This window comes from Microcaecilia unicolor, chromosome 7, assembly GCF_901765095.1.
Source record: "Microcaecilia unicolor chromosome 7, aMicUni1.1, whole genome shotgun sequence".
In the NCBI taxonomy this organism is placed as follows: Eukaryota; Metazoa; Chordata; class Amphibia; order Gymnophiona; family Siphonopidae; genus Microcaecilia; species Microcaecilia unicolor.
This window is the reverse complement of record NC_044037.1, coordinates 33,565,755-33,584,161: the sequence shown is the minus strand read 5'-3', so window position 1 is coordinate 33,584,161 and position 18,407 is coordinate 33,565,755.

Genomic DNA, 18,407 nt, shown 5'->3' with positions numbered 1-18,407 from the left:
AGGAGAACGCGTGGGTTGCCCTTTGTTTTTGCAAAATTAGCAGCGAAAACCGAGGCAACCAACGAAATCCGAGACAAATTTTTCACTGAAAAAATCAACGAAAACCGAAACCGAAGATAACCGAAGTCAACGAAAACCGAGGTTTCACTGTAGTTACTTCAGCAACTGTATATTAGTATATACAGCAGCTTTACTTTCCTCAGCTCCTGGCAAGGTATTTGATTCCTTTTTGCACTTCTGTCACTCAGGTGGGTTTTCAGGACAATAACTGAGTTACTTGGTACAGTATCCCCTTCCCTTATAGGTTCCAGAAATTTCTCCTGGGGACTGAGTTTACATGAGGTTCTAATGCTCCTTTCTCTCCTCCTTGCAGATATGAGAAGACCTTCCCAGCAATCCTCCTCTCAGGCTTTTTCTTATGTCTTCTCTGAGAATTCAGAGACCCAGGGCTGGATTAAGGCATTGGCAAACTAGGCATTTGCCTAGGGCCTGAATGTTTCGGGAACCCCTGTTAGATGTACTCAGGACTCAAGAGGCTAGGATTGCCAATGGTCTAGATTTTTTCATCATTCTACAGATTTGTGCATTAACTTTCTCAAAACCAGAAGAATGGCTAAAGTGTCTGGATATTTTTCAGAGTTTATCCCTCTATATGCAGAAGAAATCATCAGAGAAGCAGGACTTTATGAAGAAATCCAAGGTGTGAACATTGGTGGACGACTCATCAACAACCTTTGCCATACGGATGCTACCATGCTACTAGCTAAAAGTGAAATCAATCTGAAACGTCTGATTATTAAGATCAGAATAGTCTCACAATGGGCCTGCACATTAACTTTAAGAAGACATAAGAACTGACCAAGAAAAGGATCTAGGTCTTATTATTGACAATACGCTGAAATCCTCTGCTCAGTGTGCAGCGGCGGCTAAGAAAGCAAATAGAATGTTAGGTATTATTAAGAAAGGAATGGAAAACAAAAATGCGGATGTTATAATGTCTTTGTATTGCTTCATGGTGTGACCGCACCTTGAATACAGTGTGCAATTCTGGTCACTGCATTTCAAAAAAGATATAGTGGAATTAGAAAAGGTACAGAGAAGGGTGACAAAAATGATAAAGGGGACAGACGACTTCCTTATGAGGAAAGGCTGAAGAGGTTAGGGTTCTGGTACAAAATAAGTACCTGAATATATGTAAACCGCTTTGAATGTAGTTGCAAAAACCTCAGAAAAACAGTATATCAAGTCCCATTTCTCTTTCCCTTCTTCAACTTGGAGAAAAGATGGCTGAGGGGAGATATAATAGAGGTATATAAAATAATGAATGGAGTGGAACAAGTAGACATGAATCGCTTGTTTACTCTTTCCAAAAATACTAGGAATAGGGGGCACACAGTGAAAAGTAGTAAATTTAAAACAAAGAAAAAAATATTTCTTCACTCAACGTGTAATTAAACTCTGAAATTCGTTGCCAGAAAATGTAGTAAAAGCAGTTAAGTAGGGTTTAAAAAGGGTTTGGATATCTTCCTAAAAGAAAAGTCCATAAGCCATTATTAAGATGGACTTGGGATAATCCACTGCTTATTTCTAGGATCACTAGGTAATGGAGAATAGACAAAGTAGTCCACACATATCTCACACTTAATTTGATAAGAGGGGGAGAAAAAGCCTCATAGTTTCACAAAGAAAGGCGTATGACAATCGCAGTCAACGCTCAATGACTGGGTAACTACCCTTTTGTGACTGATGTAATCATAGGCAAAACCCACCTCCTCCAAATTGTGCATATGTTTGCAATAATATTTTTTCAATAATGCTTTTTTCTATTTTTCCTTTTTTTTTCAATATACTTTTTGTCCAAATTTAAAGACGGTAAATAATCAACTAATAATCAACTTTCGCAAGGCACTAAAAAAGCATCTGTTTTCCAAAGCATTTTCACCGGGAACAGTGTAGGACTATAGCCTCTGCCAGCTGCCATACGTGGAACCTGGTTAGTCCAATTCTTTTGTACTGTTATATGTATCGTATCCTTTCTTTCTTGCCCTTCTATTCTACTGTTCTCATATGTATCTGAAATCACTACTACTACTTAACATTTCTAAAGTGCTACTAGGGTTACGCAGCGCTGTACAATTTAACATGGAAGGACGGTCCCTGCTCAAGAAGCTTACAAGCTAAAAGACAGGTGTACAATCTAGAGACAAGTGTACAATCTAAAAGACAAGTGTAGAGTCACTCTGATAGGGCATACTATATTTCTCGAAAGGTTAGGTGCCGAAGGCAGCATTGAAGAGGTGAGTTTTAAGCAGAGATTTGAAGATGGGTAGAGAGGGGACTTGGCGTAGGGGTTCTCTCTCTCTCTCCGGTTTATGTAAGCCACATTGAGCCTATATGTTTGTGGGGATAATGTGGGGTATAAATAAATAAACTACAAGGTGTGATCCCTAGAAAGGGATCTGAGAGTCATCATTGATAAGACGTTAAAAACTTCTGCTCAGTGTGCTGCGGCAGCTAAGAAAGCGCACAGAATGTTGAGTATTATTAGGAAAGGGATGAAAAACAAACACGAGGATGTTATAATGCCGTTGTATCGCTACATGGTGCGACCGCACCTCGAGTATTGTGTCCAATTCTGGTCGCCGGATCTCATGAGAAGGTTAGAGCTCTTCAGCTTGGAGAAAAGGTGGCTGAGGGGTGATATGATAGAAGTCTACAAGATAATGAGCAGATTAGAGCGGACAGATGTGAAGTGTTTGTTTACACTTTCAAACAACAACAGAACCAGGGGACACAAGATGAAGCTAGAATATGGTAGATTTAAAACAAATAAGAGAAAGTTTTTCTTTACTCAGCGTGTAGTTAGACTCTGGAACCCGTTGCTGGAGAATGTAGTGACAGCAGCTGGCCTTAAGGAATCTAAAGAGGGTTTGGACAGATTCCTGAGGGAAAAGTCCATTGAACATTATTAAATTTTTTTTTTTTTTTTTTTTGGGGGGGGGGGGTTGCCGGGTTCTTGAAGCCTGGATTGGCCGCTGTCGGAGACAGGATGCTGGGCTTGATGGACCCTTGGTCTTTTCCCAGTATGGCGGTGCTTATGTACTTATGTACCTTGTAGTTGATTATTTACCACCTTTAAATTTGGACAAATGTTCTACCATGCATAATATGGTGTGTCATTTGTATTCTACCCACATATATGAATGTTCTACTGTGTTGTTTTAATGTGCATATTTCTGACGCTGTTTCACATTATTGCTATTACTAGGATTTAATTTATCCTATCTCCAAGTTTACTTTATTGTTTTAATTGTGTTTTATGCTGACAGGTGGACATTTAACTATTGTTACGCTAATACAATGTAAATTGTTTCTATCAGGTTACACCTGTTGTACACCGCCTTGTCTATTAATAAATCCTAATAAATAAATAAACAAAATAAGATGGATGACAGCCATGTAAAATAAGGTCCCTCTGTTCTTTCTTCGGCTTCTTTGCAACCTAGTCTAACTAGGTCCCTGCATTTTGCTCTATTTTTAGGCATTGGATGGTAGACTAATTTTCTTCTACTGTCTTCTCTTGTAAAATGAAAGAAACGGATGATAATTTAATATAGAAATGATAAGTACAAGAAAGATGTCTGTGCACACATTTTGTTTCTGCATCTTTTATTAATGATTTTGTGTGAAATGTGTACTGGAAAAACAATACATAGCTCAAAGGTTTCCAATATAAATGCAAGGCTAAACACCTCAGGGAAACTGATAAGTATCCAGTCAGAAACATTATTACCAAAACACATTTTATAATAAACGGCTATCTATCATGTATTTTTCCTTTATGTGTTTGGAACGCAAAGTATAATAGGTATATATCATGAAATTACTATCATAAATTGTACGCAACGATTATAGTTCTAACATCTTCAGCCTGAACCAGCCTAGTGCTATGCACTACTACTACTACTACTACTACTACTACTATTTAGCATTTCTATAGCGCTACAAGGCTTACACAGCGCTGCACAAACATAGAAGAAAGACAGTCCCTGCTCAAAGAGCTTACAATCTAGTAGACAAAAAATAAAGTAAGCAAATCAAATCAATTAATGTGTACAGGAAGGAGGAGAGGAGGATAAGTGGAGGCGAGTGGTTACAAGTGGTTACGAGTCAAAAGCAATGTTAAAGAGGTGGGCTTTCAGTCTAGATTTAAAGGTGGCCAAGGATGGGGCAAGATGTAGGGGCTCAGGAAGTTTATTCCAGGTGTAGGGTGCAGCGAGACAGAAGGCACGAAGTCTGGAGTTGGCAGTAGTGGAGAAGGGAACAGATAAGAAGGATTTATCCATGGAGCGGAGTGCACGGGAAGGGGTGTAGGGAAGGACGAGTGTGGAGAGATACTTGGGAGCAGCAGAGTGAGTACATTTATAGGTTAGTAGAAGAAGTTTGAACAGGATGCGAAAACGGATAGGGAGCCAATGAAGCGACTTGAGGAGAGGGGCAGTATGAGTAAAGCGACCCTGGCGGAAGACGAGACGGGCAGCAGAGTTTTGAACCGATTGGAGAGGGGAGAGGTGACTAAGTGGGAGGCCAGCAAGAAGCAGATTGCAGTAGTCTAAATGAGAGGTGACAAGGGTGTGGATGAGGGTTTTGGTAGAGTGCTCGGAAAGAAAGGGGCGGATTTTACGGATGTTGTAAAGAAAGAAACGACAGGTCTTGGCGATCTGCTGGATATGAGCAGAGAAGGAGAGAGAAGAGTCAAAGATGACCCCAAGGTTTCAAGCTGAGGAGACAGGGAGAATGAGAGAGCCATCAACAGAAATAGAAAATGGGGGGAGTGGGGAGGTGGGTTTGGGGGGAAAAATGAGAAGCTCGGTTTTGTTCATGTTTAATTTCAGGTGGCGTTGAGACATCCAGACAGCAATGTCAGACAAGCACGCTGAAACTTTGGCACTACCATGTGAAGGACCTAAGTTTGGTCCATGGGCCAGGGGGGAAAGGGGGAGGGCTACAGAGGCAGAGTTCACAACCCTTGAGAGAGGGAAGAAGCTTTAAAATATGCCCCTATTACATGGCACAGTAATAGAGAATCCCTTAAAGCATGTCTTGGCAGAAATGGGATGGGAGATGGAACAGATACCAGTCAAGCTTTTGCTGTACCAATTTTGTTAAATTGTTTTGAAGATGCAAACAACCATGTGGATAAAAGTAACTCAGTCTGTTGAGTGTATTTCTATTTCAGAAGACATTTTCCAAAGTTCCTTATGAAAGACTCCTCAGAAAAATAGCAAGTTATGACAGTGGTCTTCACTAATTTTTAAACAGGAGCCATTTTGGATCCAGTGAGCTGAAGGAGAGTCACCAAATATTTTCTCACGTGGAGCCACAACACTGATGACCAGCATGTATCAGTGATATCCATCCTTTCCAGCCTGCCTTCAAACTTTTCATTGAGGGTATCCTCAAGGAGGTGGGTATTTCCAGATGCATTCTCTTCTTCTATTGAGAAATGCTTGTCCTTCAAGTATACAGCTCATCCTCCCGTTCATTTCCCCCTTTCCATTATGAGCTTGTGTAGAGAAGCAAAGAGTAGTGAAAAAAAAAACAGAATGATGATGATGGGGGCCACCCCAGATGTCTCCAGGGACCACCATTGGCCCCTGGGCCTTGCATTGAAGAACACTGACTATGGAATAGGAGGCAGCCTCCTGCATTAACTGATATCTAGTTAAAAGATAGAAAATCAAGCAAAGGACTAAGGGACACAGAAGCATCCATCTTCCAAACAGATGTGAAGTCCCAGGAGGTGTGCTGTCTTGCCCAGTGCCAAGATCCAAGATGTAATGGAGAGTTTTTCAAGACATATCAAAGCTACTGATTATAATCAGATGATGTTCGTTCATATTGGCACTATTGATACTGCTAGATATCCCTCCAAACATTTCAAACGTGACCTCATGGCTCCAGGAGGGTACCTGGTCAAAATACCCTGACAAAAAAAAAAAAAACAGACCAAAACTCTCCTGACAAAAGGACCTGCTCACAATTTGGCCCCTCACAAAAGGGCCTGCTGTGAGTATTTTACCTGCTCCTGCTGCTGCAACTGTGACTTTCTGAGTCCCGCTACTGTTTTGAGCTATGTCTCTCCTTAGCCCCAGAAGTGTTCCCTCTGTTGTATCCTGTTTCATCTGATGCAACTTCCTATGTCCACGTAGGCAGGACACAACAGAGAGAATGCTTCCAGGGCCAGCCGAAACAGCTTGTTGATGCTGCCGATGGAGCACAGGAATGTTGGAGGATTGCTGGGGGAGGGGAGAGGAGGGGGGGGGGGAGAGATACCAGACCATGGTGGGTAGGCAGGAGGAAGAGGGAGACATGTTGGACTATGTTGGGAGGTGGACCCTCAGAGGAAGAGAGACAGAATTTTTACTATACTTCTTATTTTTGTGAAAGGCTATGGATTATTTTTTTTTTTTTTGCAGGGGCTATTTTGTCAAGGGCTATTCTGTCTGGGCTGTTTTGTCCAGGCTATTATGTCAGGGTGCCCTCTGGGAGAAAGGGTTAAGCAGATAGGTGCCCGGGTGGTGTTCTTGTCGAACCTCCCTATTGAAAAAAAAGGCTGAGGAAAAGAAGCTCACATGCTGGAGATGAATGCATGGCTGTGTGGATGGTACCATCAAGAGCATTTTAGCATGGGATAATTTTCGATGGCTGCTGAGCAGAGATGGTCCACCTATCAACGAAAAGATGAAAGGTCTTCTGCAGCAGACTGGTTAACCTACTGAAGAGGGCCTTAAAATTAGTATCATTGTGGATGGGTATGTTACAGCATAGGTAGTGAAATATTTCTGTGTACAAAAGAAGCCTGGGGGTGATTGTGCCTGATAATCTTAAAGCAGCCAAACAGGTAATTATTTATTGAGTTTTGTAGGAACCCCCCAAGAGGATCTCTGAGGGCATTATCTGGGGCTACACAAATAATATGGAGGTGGGTCCTTTGGGACAGGGGAAAAATTATCTTCAAGGCCTTGGTCCTTGGTTGCTAAACCTTAACCTTCTCAATAGGGGGTGTTCCACAGAAATAAGTCCACTGCACACATGATCAAGTAACTGTAACTCCAATCTTAATAGTAACTCAGTAGCGTTAAACTTCAGGAACAGTCATTAATCAAGATGCATAATAGCAAATGGAACATTTGAGGTAATTATAGACTCTTCAACTGAGGTACAGTAGTAGTTTACACGCCAGCATTATTCTCTTCCTCTCCTGAAATGAAAACGTAAATCTCTTTATATTCCTGTTCCTCATCCCTTTCTGAGCACCACCAGCATATTTCCAGGACCCTAATTGTCTTACCTGTGTGATAAACCACTGTGTCTGCCCTTACATGAGGAGGCCGGGAAAATGCCCATTCTGGTCAGTAGAGGGAGCTCCAGAGAGATAGCTGGGGGAGTGAGAAGAGACTTCTAGGCCAGATCTTTCTGGAACCAGAGGGGCGAGGTCTCAAGAGGTGGGGAGGTTTATTGGACACCTTAAACTTAGCTTCCTCTCAGCAGAGGAGGGAGTTTTGCCCGAGGGAGAGGAGATGGGAACCTGGAGGCCGGAAGCCTGAACTGTGTATCCCGGGGCTGAGGAGGAAGGACTGTGTGTCCAAGAAGGAAAGCAGGCTGAAAATCCTGGGGTAAGAAGTCCCTGAAGTATTGGGGTGGGACTGTGTGTCCTCAGTACTGAGAAAGAACTGGGTGTTCAAGGGGAAGGACTGTGGGTCCCCAGTACTGATGTTGGAACTTTGAAGGGTTTAAAAAGAACAAACAGCCGTGGGGTGGAGGATAGGACCGTAAGGTTAATGTGAATAAAGAAGGTCCTATCCAGGGGAGGAGGCTGTTATACCCTGAGACCCAGATGTCCCCAGTAAATGGTCTCAGGGGGTGAATCGCAGTAACAGAATAACAGTGGGAAAGCCAGGTTCCCACAAGACTGTAGCCTAGTTCCAATAAACTGAATTTACATATGATCAGCTTAATTTGCATATTTTGGTGAATAAAGGGATCCGCGCTATCTTCCAGAGGAGAGGGACCAGGGGCCTACCAGAAGAACTGGTAAGGTGGGTCGGTTACCAGGAGATACAGTGGGGAGGCCGGGCCAGGACTGAAGGTTAATGCAGAGGTCACCCTGAGGGCAAGGGGAGGACCAAACATAGAGGCCCGAGTCAACGGAGACACAGCGAAGTCTGGTTTCAAGGGGGTTCCCTGAAGCAAAGGGCTGGTGAGGCCGGGCAGGAGCCATTAGAGGGCCACTGCACACCGGAGAGCACCCCTGTGGGCTTACACCTGGTATAAGATCCCTTTCCTTTATGGATGGCAAGAATTTCTTCTGGGGGACTGGATTCATTTGAGGCTTTAATACTCCTTCCTCTTCTCAGTTTAGATTGAAGGGACCTCCAGGCACTTCTCCTAGTCTTTTTCTTTTGTCTCCACTCCTTACAAGTTCAGAGACCCTACTGACTTAGACTAGTTTATAATTTATAGTTTATTCAAACTTGCTAAACTGCTCTAGTTACCTGGGCAGAGCAGAGTGGTGTACAGGCTACAATAAAATTCAGAAAAGAAAGGAACTCCATTTAAAAAACAGTAAAGTTACACATTCACAGAGAAAAGGTGGGAAAGGGGGATAAGTAAGAACAAAGGATGTGGGGATCAAAAAATCTGCCCCCCTCAAAAAACGAGCCTGTCTGAAGAGCCAGACCTTTAGGTTAGCTTTAAAACTCTTGAATGAAGAATCGCTTTGGAGTGAGAAAGCAAGATTGTTCCAGATGTGAGGTGAAAGGAAGAAGAAGAAAGCACTATGCCTGGTTGACACATAGTGAGCAGGCTAGGGGAGACAAGATGATGATCATTGAGAGAACGGAGGACCCAAGCAGGTGTGTAAGGGATAGTGAAACAGGCAAGGTAATCAGGGAGGCCTACCCTGAGGGCCTTAAAGGTCAGTCAACAGGTAACCAGTGATGGCATTTCAATAGTGGGGTTGTGTGGTCTGTGTGGTGAACATGACAAAGTAATCTTATGGTGGTCTTTTGGAGGGTTTGCAATTTTTTCAATGAAGAACGAGGTAGGCCTGCATAGATGATGTTGCATTAGCCCAGCATTCAAACCAATATTCAGCCAGAGAGATCAGTGCTGCAACTGAAATTTACATGGGCATGCAGTAACACTCTCCACATAACTGCTGGTACTGAATATCTGGATTCCCTGGAGGCCAGTCCAGTGCTAATATCTGGATGGTGGTGATTTATTTTTAGTTACATTTCTACCCTACGCTTTCCCACTCATGGCAGGTTCAATGCGGCTTACATATTGTTATACAGGTACTTATTTGTACCTGGGGCAATGGAGGGTTAAGTGACTTGCCCAGAGTCACAAGGAGCTGCCTGTGCCTGAAGTGAGAATCGAACTCGGTTCCTCAGGACCAAAGTCCACCACCCTAACCACTAGGCCACTCCTCCACTGTTGCTACTATTTGAGATTCTACATGGAATGTTGCTATTCCACTAGCAACATTCCATGTAGAAGTCGGCCCTTGCAGATCACCAATGTGGCCGCGCAGGCTTCTGTGAGTCTGACGTCCTGCACGTACGTACGTGCAGGATGTCAGACTCACAAAAACAGAAGCCTGTGCAGCCTTCTACATGGAATGTTGCTAGTGGAATAGCAACATTCCATGTAGAATCTCCAATAGTATCTATTTTATTTTTGTTACATTTGTATCCTGCGCTTTCCCACTCATGGCAGGCTCAATGCGGCTTACATGGGGCAATGGAGGGTTAAGTGACTTGCCCAGAGTCACAAGGAGCTGCCTGTGCCTGCAGTGTGAATCGAACCCAGTTCCCCAGGACCAAAGTCCACCACTCTAACCTCTAGGCCACTCCTCCTATAATGATAATGAGACTGCTAACTGAATAAAGTAGGGGACAGATTTTTTATCCTCCTAACTTAATCCGGATAGTTAGAAGACTGTTATCTTTACAAGACAGAATGTACCTTGAGAGATATAATTACTGCTTAATTCTTTTTTTTTTTTCTTGAAGATGCTGTCTCCTTAAGTGCATTTGTTATATAGCTTATGCTAACATTAATGTCAGTGATGATACCAGGTGCATACAAGAACAATGGTTCATGTATACTCTGTTCTCAGGGTAATTCCTAGTTTAGGACACAAAGGAATCCATTGCCACCATCACTCTTAAAACGCCTTTTAATCTCTACCTATGCATTTTCCCTCTGGACCCTAATCCAGCAAAATATTGTGTTGACATGGAAATTGTCAGGCAGCCTTTTGGGAGTTTACGTGTCTCATCGCCTACGGAGATGAAGTCAAGAGCTCTTTAGTCTGCTGCAAAGCTCTGGCTCATTCTGGCTTACGTTTATATTTGTGACATTCTTGATATATCACCTTTCTGTGGTACAACCAATGCAGTTTGCATATTGTACACTATCTTGATTATGCCGGGGCAGTGTGCAATCATGTTCCAGATAATGATGGGCCAGGTCAGCCACACTTATGCAAGAAGCAGATGCTGCTACTCAGATAAGGCCACATGTTGTTATACAACTAAATATATATGAGATGGGTTACTTTATTCTTTGCAAAGCAGAATGTAAACTTATCTATTGGATATGCTCTTTGCATGTATAAATGTTGAAAATTCAGATTACATACACAGTTCACATCATGCTTCTGAAACACCCTATAGAATACCTATTTTAAATGCAGCCAAATTTATCTCTATTGTGAATTTACGGAGGTAGATTTAGGCAGCTGAAAATCCACTTTAATTGCATACAGCCAACCTACATGTGTAACTTTATCTTGCATGTGTAGGACTTGAGTAAGCTTTTGACAAATGTATCCCCTACACGTTCACAGTTATAGTTAGAATCAGTGGAGTTTTCTTTTGGAGTAGGAGTGCAGCCTGGTATAACTGCAGGATGGAGTGAAGGAAGAGAAAATGTGATTGTCTGACTGCTACACTCTGTACTAGATAGGCTGAGGGTTAGGAGATACAAGTGTATGTTCGTGCCAGGAGAACAGAGGAGGCTGAGAAATGCCCCAAACACACTTTTAAGAGCTAATAATTTGCTCAGATTGTTTTACGTTTCTACTTTTATCAGACCTGCATGTCAGCTTTCTCAGTGGCATAGTTTGAGCAGAGAGGGGTCAGACTGGTGATGTACACACATATTTTATAAAATACTCAGGTAGGAGTGGAGGAGTGGCCTAGTGGTTAGGGTGGTGGACTTTGGTCCTGGGGAACTGAGTTCAATTCCTACTTCAGGCACAGGCAGCTCCTTGTGACTCTGGGCAAGTCACTTAACCATCCATTGCCCCAGGTACAAATAAGTACCTGTATACAATATGTAAGCCGCATTGAGCTTGCCATGAGTGGGAAAGCACAGGGTACAAATATAAATAAAATATATGCATAGAATTACATGCAGAAATTTACACCATCTCTGCAGCAGGATAAATTTGTGTGTGTGAATTTGTTACACAACTCTGGATACACATCTTTATGTTTTCAGCTGGGCAGAGGAGAGACAGCATTTTCAGCAAAGTCATTTTAACCACTTTTGTAAACTGTCCTTTACCTCATCTTCAACTGGGACACATTGGTCACAGCACCTACAGTGCTAATCTGTAGAACATAATTTAGTGAATAGCCAGACGACAGATTTTGGGTGGGCCAGGGCAAGAAGTGGGTGGGCACCAAGTGTTCTCCTCCCCACCCCCACCCCTCAACTGCCAAAAAAATATCTCAGCTGGCGCCAGGAAAATGCTTCTTTCCACCCTGGCAGTCTGGAGCATGTGCAGGTGCCGGTACTGTGGGGAGTAGCGTTTTCGTTACCATCAGGGGGAAGTCTTCAGCTGGCGGAGCTTAGGATCCCCACCAGCTACTGCTAAATGTGTGCCACTGTTGGGTGGGCCCCTGCCCACCCAGGCCCACCTGTGGCTACGCCACTGGTGAATAACAGAGAAATCTACAGAGTCACAGTCATAACTTAAGACATAAAAAGAGCTGTTCTGTGTTCATCAGGTGGCTATCTGGGTACCACCGCTGAACATCGCCGTACCTGGGTAACTCCCAGCAACCATCTAATACCCAGATATTCAATTCTACTACTACTACTACTTAACATTTCTAAAGTGCTGCCCAGGTTACGCAGCGCTGTACAATTTAACAAAGAAGGATAGTCCCTGCTCAAAGGAGCTTACAATCTAAAGGACAAGAGTGCAGTCAATCAAATTTGAGCAGTCTAGATTTCCTGAATGGAGGTATAGTGGTTAGGTGCTGAAGGCGACATTGAAGAGGTGGGCTTTGAGCAAGGATTTGAAGATGGGCAGGGAGGGGGCTTGGCGTATGGGCTCAGGAAGTTTATTCCAAGCATAGGGAGAGGCGAGGCAGAAAGGGCGGAGCCTGGAATTGGCGGTGGTGGAGAAGGGTGGAGAGAGGAGGGATTTGTCCTGTGAGCGGAGGTTACGGGTAGTAGCGTAAGGGGAGATGAGGGTAGAGAGGTAGTGAGGGGCTGCAGATTGAGTGCATTTGTAGGTTAGTAGGAGAAGCTTGAACTGTATGCGGTACCTGATCGGAAGCCAGTGAAGTGACTTGAGGAGAGGGGTGATATGAGCATATCGGTCTAGGCGGAAGATAATTCTGGTGTTCAGGTATGGCCCAGCACTGAATATCCAGATATAGAAAGGCCCATGTTAGCTAGCATTAAAAGATACTGCTGTGGGCTCAAAACTGACCCATTTCCTGTCTTATAAGTAGTTAATCTCAATCTAGTTCCCAGCAGTCAGGATTGCAGAATCCTAAAAAAAAGGCATCAAGATTTAACACTAACCATCACCCATCTTTGCACTGGCATGAAGACAAAATTATGCCAGCACCATCCTCCAGAGTGACAATGAGGAGCTTCAGCAGGGCGCTGATGTCAACCTATGCCCTACTTTCACTGTTCAGTGCTGTCAACCCGGCACTTTCCATGAACTGTAAATTCACTTGAGCTTTTAAGAAAGAGAACCTAAACTAAAAGAAAATGTACTTTTTTTGAATCTTGACTCTTTCATTTAGAGTCAAATATATTTGAGGTGATACTGTAGGAGGTCAACATACAGCATCTCAAATTCTCTATAAATTTCGATATCCAGGACCAAAAGGGATGAGGTATAAAAAAACGACTTGAACTATCTAGTGTATTTCCAATCACTGAGGATGTCAGAGTTACATGATTTTTCAATGACAACTGTAAACGTTCTTATTTCAGAAGGCTTTTAGAAGTTTTTAGATGATTTTATTTTCTAATGTTTTATTATTTTGTTGATAGTGTAATTCCTAGTGATAACTAGTTCTGTTTTTGTTAGTCCGCAGTAAACTTCAAGGTATCAAGTGGAATATAAATTTTACTATTGTTCTGAATTATATACTTTCCAGCCCATGACAGGAGGTGAAAAAATAATGGCTCACAACATATGCTTGGCAGTACTCTCGGATATTGCCAGATACAACTATCACTACTTGGATTAAACAAAGTGATTATGAAAAAAAGGGTTCGGGTGGAAAACAGAAAGAAATAATAACTGAATTGGTGCATTTGACTAGGAAGCACCAGCTGGTCTGCCTCAAGAGGTCTTTGCTGCCTTAGAATTCTTAGATCTGCCAATATTACTCTAAGTACTAGAAACTAGAGCTGTACCGAATCAGGGCCACCGAGAGGGGGGACAAGGGGGCAAGATTCTTCTGGGCCCAGTCTTCAAGGGGGCCCAGCGCCAGGATCTGTCTCTCTCTCGACAGGAGCAGGAGAGAGACAGACCCTGCGCCAGGCCCCCCCCCTTAGAGGCCGAGGAGGAGCAGACACAGGATTCTAAATTGGGACCCCCTAGTTTGTGGGGGTCCCCAAGTCCCGCCAGGAGAAGCCTTCCTCCAGCGCTGTTCTCAGCCGCATTGCCTGCCCTCCCTGCTTCCCCTTACATTGCACATACTCGGTTTTGATGAAATTGAGCCCCCCCCCCACACTTTGGACTCTGCCCCCTCCCCCCCCCCCAATTTGAAGTCTGGCTACACGGCATCCTGGGGGGCGACAGCAGCGGTCCTGTCCTAGGCCTGACTCAGTCTCTTGGCGACCCTGTACTGAATATTCATATTTCAATCGGACCCGAATAGTGTTCCAAATACATTAGTCTCATTCAGCAAAATAGTGATTTAAATTCAAATGCAAATGATCTGGGACTCTGCTGAAATTAAACACTTGATTTCTGATTTCACATTACATCTTTTATTATTTGTGTTAAAGCTCGATGCCCATTATTTGTATTCGGTATTCAAATTCGGCCGAATAATATTTTTCATTATTCGCCTTTGTCCAAATAGTAAAATATACTATTTTGTACAGCTCTACTACAAACACACTTACAGTTAAATGGAGCAGGGGAATAAAGTAGTAAGGGGATCATTTTCAAAATAGAAAAATGTTCAAAAAGCGGCACAAAGAGGCAGATGGACCTTTTCTTTGCCAAAACATCCAAATCGCTATTTTTGAAACCCATTGTTAAGACGTTTTTCTATGTAGTTCGTCTGCACTGGATCCAAATCAGAAGGGGGCATGTTGGGGGTGGGATTTGGGCATAGGCGGTCGGTGGCCCAACTGTTTGGGGAGGCTAAAGGGGGCGGGGTTATGGGTGGGACCAGGGGTGGAGCTTAAATCCATAATTGTCTGATAACACGCAGAAAAAATAAATAAATAAAAATAAAAGTCACAATTAATACCTTTTATTAAATTTAGATATTAGATATGTATCATATGTCAAAGAATAAAGTGGTTGCTCAAAGCATATACTAACCACAATCGCTCAACTACAAAACACTATGCACAACTTTGTCCAAAAACACACTCAGAACCTTACTGTACCATAAATATTACACTGGGCAGAACCTAATACACCAATATACCACCCATACAGAAAATGCAGACCATCAACAATATGAAACAAGGGATCATATCATCACAATTCTCATGTAGAGCCACAAAACACCCTAATTCATGTTTAATGTGGGATAAAATGCCATAAATAAGTAAATAAATATAAACTTTTAATGTTGAGCACCTGATTCTCAAAGTGGACATATTCCAAACACTATAATGAAAATAAAATGATCTTTTCTACCTTTGTTGTCTGGTGACTTTTTCTGATCATGCTGGCCAGTATCCGATTCTGCTGCTATCTGTCCTCAGTGCAGGTCAGGAAGTCATCCTCGTTAAATATCTCCCTGGCAACCCAGGACACCTCCAGCCAACCCCCCCTGCTTTCCCAGCAGTAAGGTAAACAAACCATAAACCAATTTCTACAACTGCTAGAGGGCTTTCACTGCAGATCCTGCTGTGAGGATGGAGGTAAATCAACAATTTAATCCCCTCAGAGCAGCTGGACTCCACAGCTGATCCATTCTGCTGCAGCAGGGGGGAGGCTTAGCCTCTCCAAGCCTCTTACACCGGGCGCCTATGAATTTGGGCATTCTCAGAACTTGGACACTTTTCTGTCATAACTGAACAAAGCAAAAAACGTTCAGGGCATGTGCAGGACGTCAGAAACAGAAGGAAGCCTTTTGCGAGAAGAAGAGGACCTCGGCTGGTGGGGGTTGGGGTCCCCCGCCAGCAAAGACAGACGACGGCGGGAGGGAAGGGTCGAGAGGGTCGTCGGGGGGGGCAAAGTTGGTGGCGGGGGGTCAGCAGCGCCGAGGGGGGCTAAAATGTGCCCCCTCACCTCAAGCTCTGGACCCCCCTCCGCCGAAGTCTGGCTACGCCCCTGGTCTGTGTAGCCAGTCTACTAAGAATGCTACCCCCACCCCCACCCCCCATATGCCCCAATGGATTGTTTTTGTGCATTTTTCCCTTGGATTTTTTTTTTCAAAAAATGTTCACAAAAGCAAAAGGGGGGAGCACAAACCCCCAGATTTTATATATCACACAGAGATTTCTGCACGAAGATCTAAGCATATTCCATAACATTGTGCATAACCTAATTGGTTAACAAACCAATCGGCGCTGCTAATTGGATGGTAACGAGAATTTAGAAGCACTAACTGGCATTAATTAGAACTTATGCATAAAATTTGCTAAGCACATTCTATAACATGGTGCGCATAAATTCTAACGCATGTTGTCAAAAAGGGGGCGTGGCCATGGGCATGGAATGGGTGGGTCGAGGGCATTTAAAAAAGTTACCCGAATGGTTATTGAATATACCTGCTCTGCGCCTAACTTAGGTGCCAGTATTTACACCAGGTTTTACTTGGCGTAATTCCTCATGACTAAATATAGTCGTGCCGATCGACGTGAGCGTATTCTACAAACCGCATGAAAACTTTATAGAATATGCTTAGGTGGAAATGTTTTCTGTGCGGATTTTCCTGGCGCCATATATAGAATCTCTCCCAAAACGTCTAGGAAATGGACATTTTCGAAACAAAAAGAGAGACATTTTTCTGGTTAAAAAAATCGCTATGTTGTTTGCCACTTGATTTTTGGATGTTTTTAGCAATATGTCCAAAATCGCATTTAGACATCATATCGAAAACACCCCTCCACACCTCCTAAATGCTATTAAAGTACATGAAAATTAGCATTCGCTGGTCTGGATCTCTAGCCCTCTAAAAGTTTTACAGAGTATAAATATCATGCATTAAAATCAGTCCAATGTACTGAGGAGAACCATAAAAAATCCCAGAGGCTTGTCTGCTGTAAACCTGTAGAACATCTCAATTGTTATAGGTCTGAGGGCAGGGCCGGTCTTAGGCAGAGGCGACCAAGGCGACCGCATAGGGCCCCGCGCCTAAGGGGGCCCCGCACAGCATGCCTAAGGGGGCCCCACGCAGTGCCTCAACTCTGCCTCGCTCGTGCCTCTGCTCCGACCTCCGCCGCTGCTCACCTTAGTCGCCTGAGATGATCCCCATTCCCGCGGCTCGGCCACTCCGCTCCCGCCACCACCGGCACGGCATCCACCCCCGGCTTGGGCCCGCTACTAATTGTAGTGGACTTGAACTGAATAATTTCTGGGGAGGGGAGGTTTCATGATAGCATTGTGCTTATTATTTCAATCAGTTTTTTTTGTACAAGTTTAGCTTCATTTGTCTTTATTCGAAATTTCGTAAATAAAAAAATGTTCTAAAAATGGAATAATCTTATCAATGGGGTGGAGCTAGGGTGGGGGCGGGGCCCCACCAAATTGGTCTGCATAGGGCCCCGCACTTGCTAAGACCGGCCCTGCGCAAATAGTTATGAGGCATGGAGGTAAGGAAAATCTATCTAGGGAAAACCACCTGCCCCTCTTGGTTTCATTACTGGAAAGTATGGCCACACCTGTCACTTCAGTAATAACTAAATAAAGAGATGAGCTTGCAGCACGTACAGCAAGGGTGCAGTTGCTTCGTTTTTCCCAACAGAAACGTTAACACGTTTCTTCTTCAGATCACATGTCCATGTCCCAATTGTCTTTATAATACGGGAGGAGCAAACTTGTGCATAGATTCAGAAATCTAGAAGGATACACTTTGGAAAAGTGATATTGCTCCTTCTACCTGTAGGACTCAGTTGAAACCAAAACATTCAAGTTATATTTTATTTTTAAATTGCTTGTATCAAGAAGGCTGTGTGGCAGCTTTATAGAATTCAAGTTTTCTGATTCCCTGCTTCCCCAGACACTTCACAGTACAGAGGTGAGAACTTAGTAGAAGTGAAGCTAGGGCATTCCAGGGTCAGTTTTCTAACAGCAGAGGCCTCAATGTAATAAAACATGAGCTAAAATCCACACTAATTTTAACCCAAATTTCCATTAACTCTTGTGTTAAAAAAAAAAAACACCTTAATGCCTGGCACAGTACACTAATGAATCTGCTATTTAAAAAACAGTGTTAAAGAAAAAAATGTGCACTGACGTCCATATAAAATGAGTGCTAAACTTGATGAACATTTTTACATAGAAAGATGCTTTTAAAACAGGAGGGCCAGTGGACACCACTGATGGGCTGTTCCTAGAGAGAACCCCCAAGCCAGGGCCTCTTAACCCGTGATCTCCAACTGACCCCCCAAAGCTTCAGCTCCAGTTGGGGGTAGGACTGGAGCTGATGCTTGGGGGCTGAGTGGGGGCTTAGGGGAAGGGGAACGGACAGTGCACAGGAGAAAGTATGCATGTATTATTTACAGGCATGCTCAGTTGTAAATAAGTGAAAATTAATAAGTACCTGGGTCCCGCAAGGATCTTGATTGATTTGCTGCTAGGATCCTATGCTATGGATGGGGCTGGGAGTGGAGGCCTGATAAGGGTACAGGCCTGGAAGATCACAAGGGACCCAGAAGTA